At 39.9% G+C, this 19,107-nt stretch overlaps 1 protein-coding gene across 6 annotated transcripts in view; it reads right to left on the bottom strand.

The window, feature by feature from the left end:
* cadm1a (cell adhesion molecule 1a) overlaps positions 1–19,107 on the bottom strand; it is a 422,920-nt gene that overhangs the window by 365,403 nt on the left and 38,410 nt on the right. The gene's annotated exons all lie outside the window — the stretch shown is intronic.

The following is a 19,107-nucleotide window of genomic DNA, read 5'->3' as shown; positions in this document are numbered from 1 at the left end:
AACACATTAAGAACTTGCTAAAACAAACCCTGAGCTGGATTTAGAACAAAAAAAAAAATAACTGGACACACTTAAAGAATATTTTTCCAAAACGGATTAAAAGTGAGGAATCAACACGGAGCAACAGCAGCTTGCAGAAGAGCAGTGCTGGCCCAGCAAAAACGTGGATCAGAACTGATGTTCCAGGTTGAAAGGTCACTTGGCAAAAAGTGTGGCGGTACACTGCAAGTTTGACAAGTGGAGTAATTGATCATGAGGGAGTCCACACCACTCGTTACTTCCACCGGCCCAACGCCGCAAATTGTGGAAGCTGCTGAGCAACCCACAAAAGGCAGCATCAGCAAGATTGGTTGCGATGCAGCCGGAGTCTTTGTGCCTCCATTCTCTCCTTACAAAAAGAGAAGGCAAGCTGAGAAATGGTGTAATCCACGAGCGCTGACAATGCTTCAGCCGAGAACCAGAAGCATCACTTATTTCTCAAGGAATAAAATAGATGCTTTTCTCGAAAGCAAAGTACTTTTCATACACAGTGGAATAAAAAGGGACAGCACACGGCTGGTTTTCATGTCTGGAATAAATCTACCGGAGTCTTTATCCGACAGACAGCCGGCTTTCTGCACTCTGAATATTCATCTGGTCGTCAGCATGATGAAGTCCTCAGACACCTGCATCRCCTTCCACTGATGTAGCTTTTCAGAAGTATTCACACCTCATTAACTTTTTCACCCTTATTGGGATTTTATGAGATGAATCAACAAAATGAAGGACATTTAAATGAAATGTCTTCATTTAAAAAGTGAGGCTGAGTGGATAGAGAGCATCTCTACAYGTYAGTTTTTACATTTTGCCACAKATTATCAATGGGATATAGCTCTGGACTTTGACTAGGCCATTTTCACACTGCTGCAGAACTGGAGCCAGTGACAGWTTTCTGCMTCCTTTGTGTACAAAGCAGCATTAAGTAGAACCTTCCTCCCAGCAGCTGCTGGACTTTATGGGGCCTGCCATAGCACTGCATTGAAATGCCTCGCAAARCGTTKTTTTCTGGTAACGCACTGCCACGAAGAATCTGATTTTTACTTTTGTGTTGAATGTCCGTTTTATAATATATGTAAAGGTAAGGTAATTTTATTTATATAGCATATTTTCAGCAACAAGGCAATTCAAAGTGTAAAGTGCTTTACATTATGTACCACCAATGACAAAAAAAATAAATAAATAAAAATCTCACTTTTCTGCCAAATTCACCAACTGCACAATTCTTGTTAAGTAGTATAAGATAAGTAGTATTTAAAAAGTGCAGAAGAAATTTTACATTTTTTCGAACAATAATATTTGTTATTAATCTGTTGCTAAGAGATGAGTGTTTTCTGGTAACCAAGTGCCACAAAGTAAACATATGATTTTTACTTTTGCAAAATTTACAAACTGGAAATTTCTTGCATCCAAGCAGATAAGCAGTATTCTAAAAGAGCTTATGTTTTATAAACAATAATATAGCATGTTATTAATTTGGTGTTAAGAGATAAGCATTTTTCTTTCTGGTAACGAACTGCCACGAAGTATAAATCAGATTTTTACTTTTGTGTTGAATGTCTGTTTTATATTTACCATCTAGGCAGCACATTAACATTAGCATACACATTAACAGTGGCTACTGCCACATTAGCRGTAGCTAAAAAGCTAAAATAAGCTTTTTAGCTATTATTTATTAGTCATGTTTAGCACACTGAATGGAGGAAATCGATATGAGATAACATGCTGGTTATAGCCCTCATGCCACTGGCAGAATTTAAGCTATCATGAGCATTTTGACAAATTTTAGAAAATACACCAATTTTAACATACTGAATGGAGCAAGTCCATGSTACTCAACATGCTTGTAATTCTTCGCATGCTATTGAGTACATCGTCGCTTACTTTAGCATTGATGCAAAAATTTTAGCATCAGATCGCTGGGTCTAAACCGACTGGCACACTTTGGCAAGCCCAGTTTAAATCTTTTCAGAAATGTTCGAGTTCTCCAATTGCTCTGCTGTTATTTTCAGTTTTTTCTCATTTCAGATTACATTCGTTTGTTGCGGCCATTTATGTTGAATTTTTGTAAATTGTAAGGAAAAAATGTAATTGATAGAACTTCAGCAGTAACAATATACTTAAGCTAGTTTGGAACTTAAATCTGTAACCAYTGGAATTATTAAACGTAATTCCCAGTCTCCCATTAATTCAGTAGATTACTAAAAACAGTCACCCCACTGTTGCCAGATGAGAGACGTTTCAGACAAGAGAGGGAAAAAAATTTGTTTTCTGCCCAGATCTGGTTGGACCAGTCAGGTTTTTTAAAGATCTGTGATCAGCCAGAAAACTGGTGCACTACTACTGCAAACAGGCATATTTTGAAAAAAAAAAAAAAGTTTTTAAATTGGCTGCACATAACCTTTATTCAGAGCATGCCATTTTTTCACAGCTTCTTTGTGGCACTATATTGACGRTAGTCGGACAGGAAACGGGTAGAGAGGAGGAGGAGGAAGCAGCTATGATCCCAGGGTGGACGGCTCACCCTGACCGCCTCCAACTGCCTCTTTACGTTCTTAAAATGTGCAGATTATCTGAAATAAATAAGGTCAGCCTAGATGGAAGGCAGGTTGTAAATGATTAAGAAGGCGGTTCAAAAACTATTTTCATAGGAATTCTAAATTTAGATGCAATACTTCGTTTTCCCTCCCACACGTTTCCCAATAAAAGAGATTCTTCTGAAACTATTTTCACATCAGTCTTACAAATCTATCTCCTATCTGCTGTTGGGTTAGCTAATAAAACCTTAACACCTCATTATTTTATCAAAGGCACCACGGTTGTTATTGTGGAGCGTGCAGCACATCCCACGAGGCCCGACAAGCCTAATGGGAGAGCCGGGGTTGTGTCACACGAAGCATGAAAACACCCCGCTCATCTTCTGGGAGGCACAGTGTTTATATCACGTTYGCATAAAGAAAACATGGCGGCACGTTTGGTTTCACAGTTGCTCAACAGTAGCCACCAGAAAGCGTTTAATTAGGAGAAGCTCATAGACTCATGCAACGTTATGCTGACAATACCTGCAGATCTGATCAGCACAAAACCGTTTCATGTTAATTCAGAACTTTACAAATGCAATCTCAACATCACAGTTAAATTTTGGGAGAATTATTTAATAGAAAGTCATAAACAGCAGCCAGAATAACTTTAAAGTAGCTGATAATCATCCTCCAAATAAAACTTTTATGACAAATGTTTCCTTCAGTTAACTCTGAATTGAGATGAAATGCTTGACTTGGATAAAACWGGGTTCATTAGAACTGCACAAAAAGCAATCCTGAGCTCATCCTTCCAGTCCTGCAGCAACATGTTGCTTTTTTCTCCAGCTTCTAATTGTTAACTTTTCAATCTCCCTGTATGATCCAACTGGCAGCTCCTCCTGCTGGTAAGTGACTAATGAGCAGTTTTCTGCGACACATTTGACTCACACGTCAACATTTCCCCGTAGYGACAGCAGCGAGCTCGGTCCAAGGTGAAAGTCACCGCAGCGGAGTGAGTCAGTCAGCTGGCATTGGCGTGCGGCGAGGGCCCAGACCCATCCCGCTTCAGGACGCCCCGCAGGTCGCTTTTTATCTGCACCATGACCTTCCTCCACCGCCTTCTCTCTGAAGCACACTACAAGTTAGCATTTCAGAATTCAGATGCAACATTTTCTGCAGCCTGAACTCAATTTGTTTTTCCATCTTTGGTTGCCATTGAAGGGTGTAAAAATATTAACAGGAGTCAATAGCTGTGTTCTCATTAACCAAAATATTGCACAAATTGAAATTATGAACATACATTTGCTTAATGGAATAATGGCAGTTTAAAAAAAAAAAAAAAGTTTTTGATAAGATTTTGCGCTATGATGTGATTTTTCAGTCAAATTAAAAAGATGCATTTCAAAAAACTGCAATGGAAAACTTTTTTTTTTTTACATCAGGGGTGACATGAAATACAGCAGGATGTTACTACTGGTGCAAACGAAGAAGATGATGSCAGGAGGAAGATGGTTTGCTTTAGTTTTTTCTGACAATGTGCAGCTGGCTCCACCAGARCTCTCTCAGCATCGAACAATTCATAAAAAATTGTGCGTCATTTAAATGTGCTGAATCCACAACTCTGCAAAATCACCAACTATAATATCCCCAAAACATCACATACTGTATGTAGCCACTCCCAAGTATAAAGAGCTTGTTGCCACAGCGCCTGAATAAGATGCTGACGTCTCCCCTGACGGATAAATTRTGAAAATATTTCATGTTTACATCTGTTGCTGCTGTTATTTTMAATGACTTACCACRGACAAGCTTATTCACCTGTGATTTTAGTTTATTTTCTTATTTAATGGAAACACTGGAATTGAAAATTTGCTTCTTTCCGACATTACAGACTTTAGAAAGATGTGTGATCTACTTCTGGCCTGCTGCAGGATGCCGCAACTGACAGGGAAATACAAGCAGACTAAATTGGGCTAAATGCGAAGTAAACCTTTCTAAATCCAACAGAGTAAAGTAAATCCCTCTAAGTAAGAGGAAAATGCACAGTGACAAACTTTGCATTGGATGTGGTCAGTATTAGCCTCTTCAGCTCCACACAACCAGCCATGCTTTGATCTGCAGTGAAGAGAGGCCAGACATGCATGACCGACTTCCTGCTCCAGCAGGTTTCCTCAGAACGGAAGAAAAGGGGAAAACCGGATGGAGCAGACAGTCCTCACTGCATCCAGCCCTCTTTATGGACCCTAGTGTATAATCTGCATTCAGTACATCCATTTCTAACGGCGCATTCACCTGGGAGCGCTTAGCAAATCACACTGTGCAAATTATGAGTGGGCAAGAAATTCAAAATTATGCAAATGTTTAAACTCATAGGGCTTCACCTGTTATTGTGAAGGATATATTGTTATGTTCAGGATATTTGTTTGCTTCTCGGTTTTCCACAGCAGCAGGTTTTGGAAGCAGCAGCTTTACTGATGTGTGCAGCTGAATAAAGTTCAACGCAAACGGGTCAAAGTGATTAACCCACAAGCGTTTCCTCATCTGGTCTGGATTACGTCACGAGGCTTTTTGTTTCTGCACAACCATCTCTGGAAGGAACTCATTAAGCAGCCCACTCTGGTTCTTACTGAAACAGATTCACAAAGCAGATAACAATAAGTGCAATAACAGCACAAAGAGATGCTTTTTTTTATATATTTTACTTATTTTAATAAAGGTCCAGGTTCTGTCCTCACAGGTGGAGGATTCTCATCAAAATGGAGCTTCTGAGACTCTAGAAGATAAAAACATATCCCTTTAACTCTTATTTGTATTTCAAATACATTGATTAAAGTTAAAAATGCATCAGATTCTAAAATTACGTGTATTATATCTGGGTTCCTTCAAGGAAAAAAAAGTTATAARAACTTGATAATAAGGTCAAAACTGTTGATATGTGTTTTGATGTTTCTATATTGCAAATAAAATACTTTTCAAATCAAGTTAGACTTTAATATCAAACTGTGGCTGTCTGACCAGCCTCTCTCATACTTAATTCTGAAAATTCAAATGAATACTGATCACTCCAATATACTTAAAAAGCAAAAACTTAGGATTTTGTGGGAMAGCTACAAAATTTAAAAGAACCAAAAAGCCAAAATTCAGAAATCAGTAATGGATCAAGTGTAAAACCGAACAAGGAGAGGGTCATTTCCCCGATTCCAGCGCCTCTYTGCCCAACTTCTTGACCAAACGACCGGCAAAAACAAATGAGGTGGATGAGCAGAGCTTGGTGTCCTCCAGCATGTTACTGTGGAAYATCGTTTCTGCTGCCTGGATATAACATGCAGCAACAGCCTTCAGTCACAGGCTTCTCCAGATGCATTGTAGTACTGACTGCTACTGGAGATCCTTCCTGTCCACAGCATCACTGTCCATAACGACTCACTGAAGACACTTGGATGATAGGAATTACGATCAWGTTAAATTTCCCTTGTGATYACGTTCATTTGMATTGAAATGTAAACATTCGTCTCGCTATGCTCAGGGATTTTGTTCAAGTTAGCTCAGATGCTAGGCTAACATTACCTTGCTTCCTCTCCGTTTTCAGATGATTCGTTGCTGAAACTCGTCCCCTGCACGGTTCCAGCTAATGCTGTGCAGACCAAGCTAACAGAAGGTTGTTCTGAATGACCGGCGCGCTACAGCAGCAGGCCAGGCTAAACCCTCATCACACCAAGAGCAGATTTTTTTTTTTTGACGTCTCTGTTATGGTGAACATCCTGAGAGAGAGGACGTCACCGACGCCAGATTTGTTGCTTCATGTCCACAACGGACCAAACTCTTTGTGCTGCGCTGCTGGTAGAAGAGATAAAGTCTGGGTTATTTTTCTTCATTTCCTCTCCACAACAGATTCCATTTGTTTTGAGTTGAAGACATTAATCAGAACAACATTTCTATCTACCCAATCTCCCTTCTCATTYTTGCTTCCGGGTGTCCTTTCCATGACTGGAGGCTTCGATGCTTTTACATTTTCACAGCAATGTCCCTTTATCTCCATCCTTTGTGCGGTTCTGCTGGCTCCATTACCTTTTCTCAACAAGCCCATTGTTTGCCAATGTGCTAATGTCTGAATTTGACTTGTTCATCCATTGTTGCTGCGCTGTGTCGCTAAATGAATCTGCCCGGCAGACAATGCGCTACATTATGCATATTTGGTCTTCTCAATTTAAGGATAACAGCTCTCGCCATTCACATGCGGGCTTGTGATGCAGGGATACGTTTCACTGTCGCCGCCTGTCACAGATCAGTGGCTACTTCCATCAGCCTCCCTACCTTCCCTACAAATGCAGGAGGTGGTCCAAATCTCCGTTCTAACAGAACCAGAGTCCTTTCTTTCATGCTGAAAACAAATTTACATGACTACTTGCCAAGTCGCTGCTAGAACTCGTCTCTTTTCATCCGTCGGTTCGACTCGACACAAACTGGGCAACTTTCCCCCACCGAGACGCAGCCAAATTGATGGAGACATTTAAAGCGGGTTCCTCCATCATTTTTATTGCCGTCACTTTGGAAGTTTAAAAGCTGCTTTATAGATCTTTAAAAGTTGGTCGTTCACATTCATTGTTGATAAAAAACAAAAACAAACAAAAAAAAAAGTTGAATGTAGAGAGCCAGACAAACGGCAGTGTGACAGCTTCATTGGGTACAGCTTGATATTTCATTGTTTTACTCCTTGCCGACAGAATTTATTTATATTCATGTATTTATAGAGAAGAAATTAATTTTGTTTTTGTAGGATATGCATCGACGAGCAAATCCTGTGTGACATGTGGTGACATCTCATAGTGAAATCACAAATAGGAAAATCACTCTGTCATATTCAGTAAATTAAAACATGCATCCCAATGAGCCTCATTYGTCAAATTAAAAAGTACATTATGAAAATAACCTTCAAGTGGATATTAAACATAYTTTTCATTAAGCTCATATTTCTCTTTTTAAAAAGTTTGATTGGTCTGATGCAAGTCTAATTTTAAAAGTCATATTTTYATTAACTTTTCGCTAGAATTCATTATTAAGAGATGTAAAGGTGTTTAAACATCASTCTAATTATTAACGTGTTTCTCTTGGTGATGTAGATACTGTAATAAATTAACTTTTCAATAATATTCTAATTTAATCCTAAGAAAAACGGATTCAAGCAAAAAAAGAAAAAAAAAAAAAAAGATGGCAACAATCAATTCTAGAGATGTGCCGATCAGGTTTTTTCCTGCCTATTCCGATCACCCATGAGGTCCGATCACCAATACCGATCACCGATACCGATCACATAATTATTTTTTGTAATCATAAGCACTACCGGTTACATTATGTGGAAAAAAGAACCATGAATTCACCTTAATTTAGACAAAAACTTTTAAATAGCTTGTTCCAAGACAAAAACAAAACAAAACAGGCATTCTGCAAATTGTACTGCTGTCAGTAATACCATCTTTAACAGACTGAAAACATATGGAGGCTCTGAAGAGGCTAAATAATGCAATGAGCCAAAATAAAACCTCTCAACATTTCCAAAAGATTCAAGTATAAAACTTAACATTCAAAGGCAAATACAGGTTCCATTACAATAAACAATCCAGAGTTACTGAATGAAAACCTCCTGATAGCATGGCGGCTAGCTGATTACTGCTAGTTCTGAGTGGCTGTTTCTGACTGAGTGGAGTAATTATGCAGAGCAGGGAGGAGATTGATTATTTTTTTTAGAGATTATCTGTCTCATGTTAGGACAGTGAAAGTTTTAATACGCATGTAAAATGTATTTTTTAAGTTAGATACTGCAGCTTTAAACAGAGGTTCTGTGTGAGAGTCACTACCAGGTGGAGCAGAAGCGGCGCTCCGTCTGCCAAATATTACTACCTGTAGCGTGGAGCAGCGGTTCAACAGCGAGATCAGAACCAGCGTCTTACATCGCAGCTCTAAGACTTAAATAATTTTGCGGGTTATTTGTTTAGCTTTCTGACCGTCATGCTAATCCGGGTGAGTGTTTGTAGCTGTGCGCTGCTTTACCTGCTATCTGATTGTCTTTTTTACTGCAGTGAGCCTYGATGTAGCCAAACTCCGTTAAGTATGGCATTGTTTTTATGCCATATTAGATTCGTCGTGTTGATGCATTTTGACCTGCTTCACCCCACGTGCTTCAATTTTCCGTTGCAACACGCAAACTTCCCCATTCACTCAGTGCGTTATAGTTCCATATTGCTTAGGATTTGCTGCTGCGCGTTTGTGCAGTGTGAAGGAAAGAGGAGACCAGCTGCACAGGCCGGCTGCGAAATGAGATGCAGGTGATCGGTTTGTGTGATCRGCAAGAAGAGACCGTGATACATACACTTTTTCACGAAAATCGGCCAATTATGATCGGTGGCCAAACGATCGGCACACCTCTAATCAATTCTGTCTTTAACAAGTGTGTTTTTTACATATTTGTTAAAATCGTCACTGTGTTCTTGCAGTGTAACATGAGGCAGGTCATTTTTATTTTTTTCACAAATTGAGATTACAAATGCTTCTAGCCTGAAACGATCAATCAGAACCAGGGGGAGGGTCTTAGTCTCATATACTGTCTGCACTTGGTGATGGTTGTAACAAATATTTATGAAACGTATTTTTTAAAAAGATACACAATGCAGCTTTCTATCTGCAGACAAAGCTTCACAGAGCAACACAMCAACAAAGCAGCACGGCTGGCCAAGCTGCAAGTATCAGAGCTTTGCAAAATTACACACATTCCGACAATCGGTCTGTCTGTAAGAGAAGAAAAGAGGAAGGAGCAGAACACTCTCAGAATGAATTGTAAAAATGTTGATTGTGTCCGAGATGCAGTGGAATGGCCTTGTAGACGCCAGTGGTCAATTTTGTGCTCGACTGCTTGAAGCTGATCTGTTTCCAGTCRGTAAACGACTCCACGTAAACTACTAACAGGTTGCAGAAACAACACTCTTCAAGGTGGAAGTTGCTATTGAGTGGCCTTTACTCATGCTGTGTGTGGTTAATCCTTAACCTGATGAGACGACTTCTCTCTGTGTTGGCATACATAGGATCAGTGGACATTTGTCTAACCTCATTTAAATTCCAAAACTAAAATTCATTTGGAAGTTCGTCTTTAAATATCCCTCAACAGATGAAGGTATATTAAWTTCATTTCACCTCATTGCTCCTGAAGCAACATCAACCATTTGCTGGTTCGAGCGAAACACTGAATTCTACAAACTTTTGACAACTAATTTCACACAAACATGTATTCGTCTCTTGCGCACAATAAAGAAACTGCCGTCCCAGCAGAAAAGGACAGCATGGGGACCGAGCTATCGCTGCAGGTCACATCACAGATAGCGGGTCATGAGAAGTCGCAGGCTAATGATGTAGCTGGCAGTTGGTGGTTCCTCGGTGGCTTGGCAGTCCTTGACCAGAATTCTTCTTAAGCTGATTTACCCAATAAATTGCTGCTCTCGCCCATTTCACATGCCGACATGAGGACAATTAGAAATGTGTGGAGAAGAACCTTTGCCTCTCATTAACTCAGGCCTGGAAACTTGGAGAGGGAGAGAAAAGCGCAGGGTAGCCCGCCCCCGTTCTGACAAACTCTACTGTCCCACTCTATTACGGCCGAGATGTGTCTCTTACTATATAGGGTGCCAATCAATAAGCTATTGGTTTGGTCCAGGTGACGTTATTGCTTTAGTTGCACTCCCTGGACTTGGATGAGGATGATAAATTCAGGGGGGACTGGAAGGTGTCAGGGCAATTAAGTCGGTTAAAGTGAGCTCAAGTAACGATTTCCATGCTAAACAGGCGAAGGCAGCGACCTGAAATAACCCTCACACTGGTGGCTTTGTCCGGCCCCAATGAGGGAGGCTGCTCAGGAAGTCGTCTCTGTGCGTGACTTCTCCTCCTGTAGGGTTACGGTAATGACTTGGTGAAAGAGCGAGCGGCTCCTCAAGCATGGCGAGGAGTGAAGCAGCGACGGCAGCCGCCCGCCTGTCCTCCAGACACCAGTAATATTTATCCTGACAAATACAGAGCGACCCAAGCAGGCAGCAGGCAGCCGACTAATCCCCCAATGCAATAAATTGTCTTCTCCCCCGTGGCATAATATTCGTCTGCTAAGTTTCCACTAATCCATACGCACTCGGAGTAAAATGTGCCTTTGAGAAAATGGTAATTCAGAACATAAAAAGCACAAATGTTGATGTTGTAGTGGAAAAAGTTTTTGCTCCCTTACAGATTTGTCCCGGCTTTTGTCTTGCTTTAGTAACTTGACAGTAATGAGGCCTGAAACGTTTACCTGTGACAAAACGCAAAAGAAAAAAGACATTTGTGAGGAATTGCTGATCTGCTCAGTAATGACAATAAAAAGTATAAACTATGAAAACCAGGGAATAGAAAAAGAGAAGATGAGTCTGATGTCAGACAGGAGACATTCGGCCCGTTTCGCTCTTGTCAAAATATGTTGAAGTTCATTTGCMGTCTTTTTCGTCAAACAGARGAAAGACTTTCAGAGTTTATCCAAGTGAATTTWAAAAAAAYACAGGAATTCAGGACATTCACACAAAAAAAAGAACAATCAGACAAACAGAAAAATTGTCATGTTATTTGAAGGAATTTTAATTTGTAATTTTATGCTGCACTGCTTGAAAATAATTGCTGTCAGAAATGCCACTACAGTTTAGAAAATGAAGCTCTTCAGGAGCTTCGGACGGCGCTTGTGTTGCACGCAGACGAGTCAACGTGMAAAACCAATAAACTCAAAATCTCAAGTGTTTTATAACAAACACATATTTGTTTGTGGTTTAATTCCCGTAATTTGCAGTTATCYGTCAAAACCCTGAACATATCACACAATTACAGCAAATTAGCGTTAGTATCCATTTGTTAACATTGCCATACTTCATTTTAGGAATCCAGAGCTTAACATATAAATTAAAAACAGAAATGTGCTGATGAGAATAATTTCCTGCCAAAATGAGATCTTCCGAAGCAGGCATCAGCTGTGATGTAACGAGCTGGCCAGAAACTAAATAGTGAAGCTAACACTCTTTGGTGTGGAAGACATTACTTGAGGAAGAAGACGCAACGTTCAGTATTTTCAGAATGAGGTGCCCTACTAACACTGAAGCGTGAACAGGTGGCTGCAGTGTGCAGGAAAAGCTGATGTTCATCAACTTTTGAGCTTTTGGTCTGTTATGGAAAATGTTGTATTTAGAAATCTGTGTAACATTCAGGAAATCTCAGATTAAAGGCATAATCTGTAAAAAAAACACACATGAAGGCCTCCGTTTCTGTGATGCTAGCTGTGCTGCAATGCTAATAGCTAACACAGGATGCTACACACGGTATACTTTTTTTTTTATAAACTCAGTGACATGACATTTGCCAATAATAGAAATTGATCAAAACTCTCATTCTCGCTGCTATTCTTGTGTCTTCTTGCACTTCTTAAAGAGAAATCTGCATCATTTAAAATCTGTATTTACATGTAAAAACATTTAGTCCAAAATATTATGCTTCCTGTTGTGAAGCAATGAACTGAAACCAGAGACGTGAGCATTTACAGCATCAGAGGCTGTGTTCTTGTTCGGGAGGAAATATTTTGGGTCAAGCTCACAGATGGGGCCTGTTGTTGATTCCTCAGTGGGTGTTAAACTTTTAAACCTTGATGCGTTTCTCTTAAAAGTGAAGCTTTTTGTTGGCTCTGCTCCACATGATGCTCCGTTAACACAGTGGCCTTGGTAAGCTGTCAATAAATACATTTCTTCCTCATTGATCACAACCCATCTATAGGCAGCAACAGGGGGAATGTAGTTCCCCAAAGCACACCTCCCGCCTGGGAACTCCTCTCTAAAGCAGCCTTGCTCTCTTAAAAGGTCATGTTTACAGATCATTAATAGAAACTACATGTTTTTTTCCCCCAGCAGTTATTTCAGACATCCGTTCCCAAGCTGCTGCTGCTGATGGGTTTTTATTCAACGACTCACAATCCACTCCGTTTTCTCTGTTTAGTTTGAGATCTACATTTTTAACCAACTTTCTGTCTGCATACAAGACAAATCTCCAGTGTGGAGCACTTAACAGAAAAGATCAAGGTTTAAGAGAACAATAAAAGCATTTTTGCTTTTAGAAATAATGAAAAGAGAGGATCTAGTAGGATTCAAAATCTATGTGCCGTACTGTACTATAGCTGATGTCTTCACATCCCTAAAGTAGGCCTAGTAAAGGCTAATTAAACGGTCAGAGTAGCATCTATTTTCTTTAACACGGAGTCTGTAGTTAAAATTAAATTGTTAACCTTGTTAACAACCACAGGGGATCTTTTATTCACTACTAGGACCTTTATGAGCCAATCAAAGGCAGAGTATTTCCTCTAAAGACCTCCCAGCAGAGCTTTACATCAACGCATCATGGCCTTGGAAAATAAGAAAATAAGAATTTAATCCTTTTTATGGTTTATTTTGACTTTCTATATGTAGAGTTGAACAATTTGACAACATAGCTGCAATTTTACATTTATTGTGAGGATATTCAGGAAACTACCAAGACTCAAGTGGGCCATGAACTGGAAACTGCTTGCAAGACCAGTTTCACCATAAACAGTAAAGCCAGTTTAACATCAACATGGGCTGACTGGGTAATGGCAGAGTCATGCTGAAGGATGGTGGTGCTGGTCCAATGGAGTAACCAGGAACAAAGTGAGCCTCCAAATTCAAACTTCACCTCTGACAGTAGGACAGGTATGAAAGTGAACTCAGATGGAACATGATGCCAAAATGGTATGAGACTGAATCAATAGGTGTATTTATAAAAACTAAGAAGATTGGTGAAATATTCAGTCAACCAGAAGCTTGAACAGGAAGAATGCGATTAGGGTGGAACCTGTTTAACCCAAATATTTGTGTCAGTATGGCCCATCGCCTCTTCTTGTAACTGAGGGGAAAGGTCCAACTACTGAAGAGACATGAGGTTAATATACATATTCACTAAATTAAATAGACTGATCAAAACCTTTGAATGGTTTTCTTAATGGGGAAAAACAACCAAGTGTGACGTTAATGAGGAGAGATGAATTTGAAAGAGTTTAATGAAAGACGTTCAGTTATGTTTCCATGTAGCTTTGACACAATTAAAGGCAGGCACTTCATTTTTCATCAACAACAGGTGTGCTCTAAATTTGAAGTTTCATCCTTTTTTACAAGGTTTTCATTCAGAGCTAAGAGACTGAGGAACACGCACACACACGCACACCTCCTGAGAAAGCCTACAGGTGGTAGATGATGAGCCAAACTGCTTTATAAAACATCCACATCCGTCACTCTCCCACTGCCTTTACCAGCATCCATTACCGTCAAAACCTCAGCATTCCTCGATCCAGCTGACAATTAAACAGGAACACGGCTGAACGGAAGACACCATCAGCCCCAGTTCTGTATAGGTGAACGTCAATCATCTCGTCATAATTACCCCCTCGCACCGTGGAGAAACCTTTCCAGCTAGATACGAGCGGCATGTGACTGTGAGCGGCACGTCGACAAAGCCGGGAGTCTGCTTTGGTTGATCGCACCGACTCCAGCAGATGGATCACACAGAGCTGCTGGCTCTGGGAATGCCCTGCGTGGCTCTTATGCAGATATATGCTGTCACCCAGGATGATGAACCTGTCGGCTGGGCAGCAGTGGTTACAGCACTGCTGAGAGGGAGTCATTTCTGCACGTCCCAGGGAGGAAAGTCTGGATCTGTGCATCGGGACTACTGCTGGATTCCCAACTTTTCTTTATCACACTGCAAAAACACAACAACTTACCAGGTACTTTTGGACTAGTTTCTAGTGCAAATATCTAAGTACCACTCAAATAAGTTAACTTTTAAGCCACATATAGGAGCTTGTTTAAATGTCAATAATTCCTAATATCGATAAAAAACTTCTAATTACAAGTGAAATAAAAAATACATTTTAACTTATAACATGGGACAATGCTCAAATTATTTCACTTATAACATTTTCATAAATAGAAAGGAATTATTGACTTAAAACAAGCTCCCACATGTTGCTGAAAAGTCTCTTGTAAGTTTGTTTTCTCTTATTTTAACTGTGCTAGGATATTTGCACTAGAAGCTGAACCAAATTTATTTGGTTTTTTTATTTGTAGTGTTCACTGTGCCACCTCCAAACTACAAGTTCTACGGTGGCCAGCGATGTTCAAATGCACAGCAGACAGCAAAATGTGCTGCAAAAGCACAAATGATGCAATCTTCAAAACAAAAACACAACGTTGCTAACTATAATGTATTTTAAATGAATACAGTTTTTAATTTAATGATGAAACGTAGAACAGAGATTTCAAAATCTGATAAGTTGATTTGGATCTCATCATGAATTCAGYGTTGTCTGCAGTTTAATCATTTGTTTAGAACATAAAGTCAGTTTAGAGTTAAATAACCCTCTGCAGCCAACAGCAGGTCGGTTTTACAGCTTCTATGTTTGTATAATGACATGTAGGGTTTGTCTACATGTCAACCCTAAAAGGCTTCCTTTTTTTTTTTTTTAAATAGTCACCAGATTATTTGTTAAAGTGAAAAATGACCCAATGAAAGATTTTCTTCACAAGTGTTATTAATCTTTGGTGATCGTTCATTTGAGATGCGTCAGGGTGAAATTCACAGATACTCAGAGTCGAGAAGCTGAACTGAAACAGGAACCAATGCTGTGAGCWTGAGGTGAGCTCACACCAAAGACGGATTCAAATATTTGATGCCTAAATTGCACACAGATTAGTCAGTTTCAAAAACAATTTCTGTCTGCAGCCTCCGACGCTTTTAAACTTCGACAAATGAGTTGCATTTACATCAAAAGCAGCATCTTCAAGCTGCAGAGTCAGGGATTTTATTGTGCATCTACGTGGGCAAATTATAAAGCTAAAGCAATCAAACTGACGTCTTAAGAAACTAATAAACTATGTGATCTGTTGAAAATTTTACCACAGCACCATAAAGTTGAGGTCAGCTCTGTTTCTGCCTAAATAATCAAACTGGCAAAGTTTAACAACAACTGTCAGTTACTGGAATTAAATATGTAATTTTATAAGTGAAAACATCAGAGATTGAACTCATAAATAAAACTCCAAAGCGGTGAACACAGTGAATGACTGAGGAGTGAGTGAGCCGCCGCTCAACAGCAAAGCCTGGTTAGATTAAACTTCATTAAACCGGGTTACATGCGGGAGAGCTGCTGCCTGCTAAATGTTTAAACAGCTGAGAAGCTGCTTAGACCACCAACAACATCAGCACTCATCTAAACTTAAGGCTCTGCTTAATGAACACGACCCTGATAACAGGAAAACATCGGGCCGCTAAGGAGGGAAGTCAACCAGCAGCTTCGTTCTTTACTCACCGTCATCTCTCTGAACATGAAGTCAAATGTATTGTTAAAGATAAAGTTTGACATATTGATGTCGTCAGATTAGACTAACAATCTAATCTGATGTAGGTTAGGAAAGAATTTAATAGTTTGAGCTAAAATGAGAGCTAACCCAGTATGAGATGATCTGTGGGGCTTTATTACACTTAGAAGAAATTAAACATCTGCRGCTAAAAATAAAAGAGCATTTCTTCTAACTTTAACAGTCAATTGAGCATTTAAAAGTCAAATACGATAACTTGATGTCCATGAAGTGTCCATGGCCTTCCTGAAAATCCAGATATTTGTGATGTAAACCAGATTATGACAGACTTCAACATGAACTCTGAACTCCACTTGGAAATATTTGGATTTTTTCTGACCCCACGAACAAAAGAAGGATATGAAAAACCGTTTCCACATGTGGCACACGCACAGCATTCGGAAGACGTTCCTGCTCCTCTTGCCGTTTTCTYCTCATCTTTTTATAAATGTCACTGTTGCACCATATTTAACTTTGACTGGCATAACATTTACAACAAATGACTTTATTATTTTGGTGATTTAACAGAGTATTCAATTTTTAGAATAGTCGCAGACCTCATTACAAATCGGAAAGCCTGAGTGCAGACATAAAACCAAGGAGTTCTGTTTTAAATGATTGCAAATGAATAACATCTTTAATATGTGCATGTAAAATTTTACAAGTGTTTAATACGATTAAAATCCAATAATGGACCGAAATGTTATTCTTCTGAGGAAATGAGAAAGCATCATGCATATAAACAGCAGCAGCATCAGGAACAGAACTCACTAAAATCTCACTGTTGGATTTGCAAAATGTGATTTATTATCCCAATATAACTTATTTTATTCTGGTTGGCTGTTTGCAGAGAGAAATGCAGGAGAGAATAGTCTCTCATGCTGCTGGGTCAGGTTTCACCAACGTCGAGCAGGCTGTCCTAACGCTAAACGAAACTTAAAACAGAGTGCAAACATTAAATTAATCTTTTCTGTTATTGTGAAAATATAACAAAATGTCATACCTTATGGGCTGCGGTGATAATTTACGGCCTGGCCACGAGATAATGTGAAGTAGGACAATCACGTTGAAGCTTAACATCAGTTATGACGTTGACCTTTTCCTATAATTGCAGTAAAGAAGTGTGAGCCATTTCATTAGGCCTGCAATATCAAACCGTTTGGATATTTTACACCCAGAAGTGTGATTTATGAATGATTGCTCTGTTTCTGCAAATGGAAAGGTCAGCYGCCGAGCCTGGGCTCCTTTTTGGAAATAAAGCACTTGGCAGAGCAAATGAAACAAGACAGCGATTAGAATGTTAATAGTGGAGCGACAGGCAGCGAGGCTGTGCTCGGGGATGTTTCTGGCATGAAGTGGAGCAGCTCAAGAGTACGATGACGAGAGCCGACATGCTTGGCCCTCACATAACCTGTGCTTTTCCCTGAACTGGGCCAAACCCATCAAGACAGTCACTGGGAGAACACCTGCTAATCTGAGAGCAATGAGTGAGCCGCTGTCAGCTCAATATCTCTTTCTCCCCTGAATGAGACTCGAAGTACATTCTCTCTCAGCTATAATAATGTCTCTAACASCAATCGATAAGCTGGAAATACTGAGCAAACATTAAGAAGAACCTCAACCCAAAACCGGCATTGAGCTCATTATAGTGAGGGTTCCTACATTTTCACAGATTTTAAACGTGAGACGTGAAMAAAATGACAAACAGGGACGCATTGATGCATGCACAGTTATATGGATTAATCGTTGTATGAATGCARAGATGGACAGATGGATGGATTCAGATGTAAACAATACTCAACCAAAGGGACTATTATTTCCTCCTTTTTTTTGCACATCCATCTGACAAAAAATAACCACAAATCATTACTTTACTCACACGTTTCCCTTTATTCTATAAGATATTTAAATGTATTTATGTGTGTGTATGTAAAAAAAGAAAAAAAAGCTTGTTTGTGCCTGTTTGTGCTAAATGAAGGCTACACAGCAAGGCTGCTCTGCTTCACAGCATCTGCTCTCTCCAGCCTTGGGGAAGTCATTTGAAAGTTGCTAACATCAGGATTTGACGATGTGGGAGAAACTCACAGGGTGACTCGTGGAATATAGATGAAATATAGAGCAATACGCAGCTGCAGCAAAGCACAAATGGCAGCAGGAATCAAAATCAGCCTGAGATAGAGCTATGGCATTACGGTCAATGTCTTTGCTATTGTTTTGTGCGCATGYATTTAAATCAGCATAATTTTCCTGAAACAAAATATAAGGTGAAAATTTTGACGGAAATAATAAAAGAATTTATTATACTAAGGAGAAAAATGGAGCATAATCAATTTGATGCTCTTTGGAGTGACAGTTTATACAAATTCCCTGGTCTCATGCTAAGCTAATGGCAGCTATCCGAAGATCTAAGTTGGAATAAAGCTGCATATGATTCCATGATCCATCAGTGAAACTTTGTTTTGTAGAAACCCGACGGCCCAGTCATCCATCATGCTGGCCATCAACAACGGCCGAGCGTGACAGCCCAAGCACAGCTCGCCGCCTGTTGAGCCAATACAGTAGAGCAATTTTTCCCCCTGATTGCCATCCAAATAAAAAGCAATGGTTTGGAAAATGTGCTGACCCCGGAGTGGCCAGCCTCTGGCGAGAATGCCTAGGAGCCAGACATGCTCTGTGCTAGGACTTTAACAAAGAGCTGGGATGACTGTGGGAACTGGAGCATGCTGGGAAACAATGCACGAGACCCGACCCCGGCGACCTTTCCCTGCTCCTCCTCCAGCTTCCCACTCCTCAAGTCTCCCTCAGCCTCATTCTCCTTCCCTCACCAAGAGAAAAACTTCATATCTGGCCAGCATTTATTCCACGAACATAAGCTAATGCATAATGACATTCTCCTAATTACATCTTACTGTTGCCTAATCATACTTTAAAATTTAATCTGCTTCTGTGCTTTAAGCAGCATTACGCTGGGCTGTAAAAGCACCAATTACAGACCATGAGTTTACGTTGAAGGGATATTACGGCGTGATTTATGACTTCTAATCACAACAAACCAATAATCCAGCTTCCTGTAAATACGT

Source organism: Poecilia reticulata, linkage group LG14 (assembly GCF_000633615.1).
Source record: "Poecilia reticulata strain Guanapo linkage group LG14, Guppy_female_1.0+MT, whole genome shotgun sequence".
NCBI classification, from domain to species: Eukaryota; Metazoa; Chordata; class Actinopteri; order Cyprinodontiformes; family Poeciliidae; genus Poecilia; species Poecilia reticulata.
Note: the sequence above shows the minus strand (reverse complement) of the source record. Positions and strands in the feature narration are given on the sequence as shown.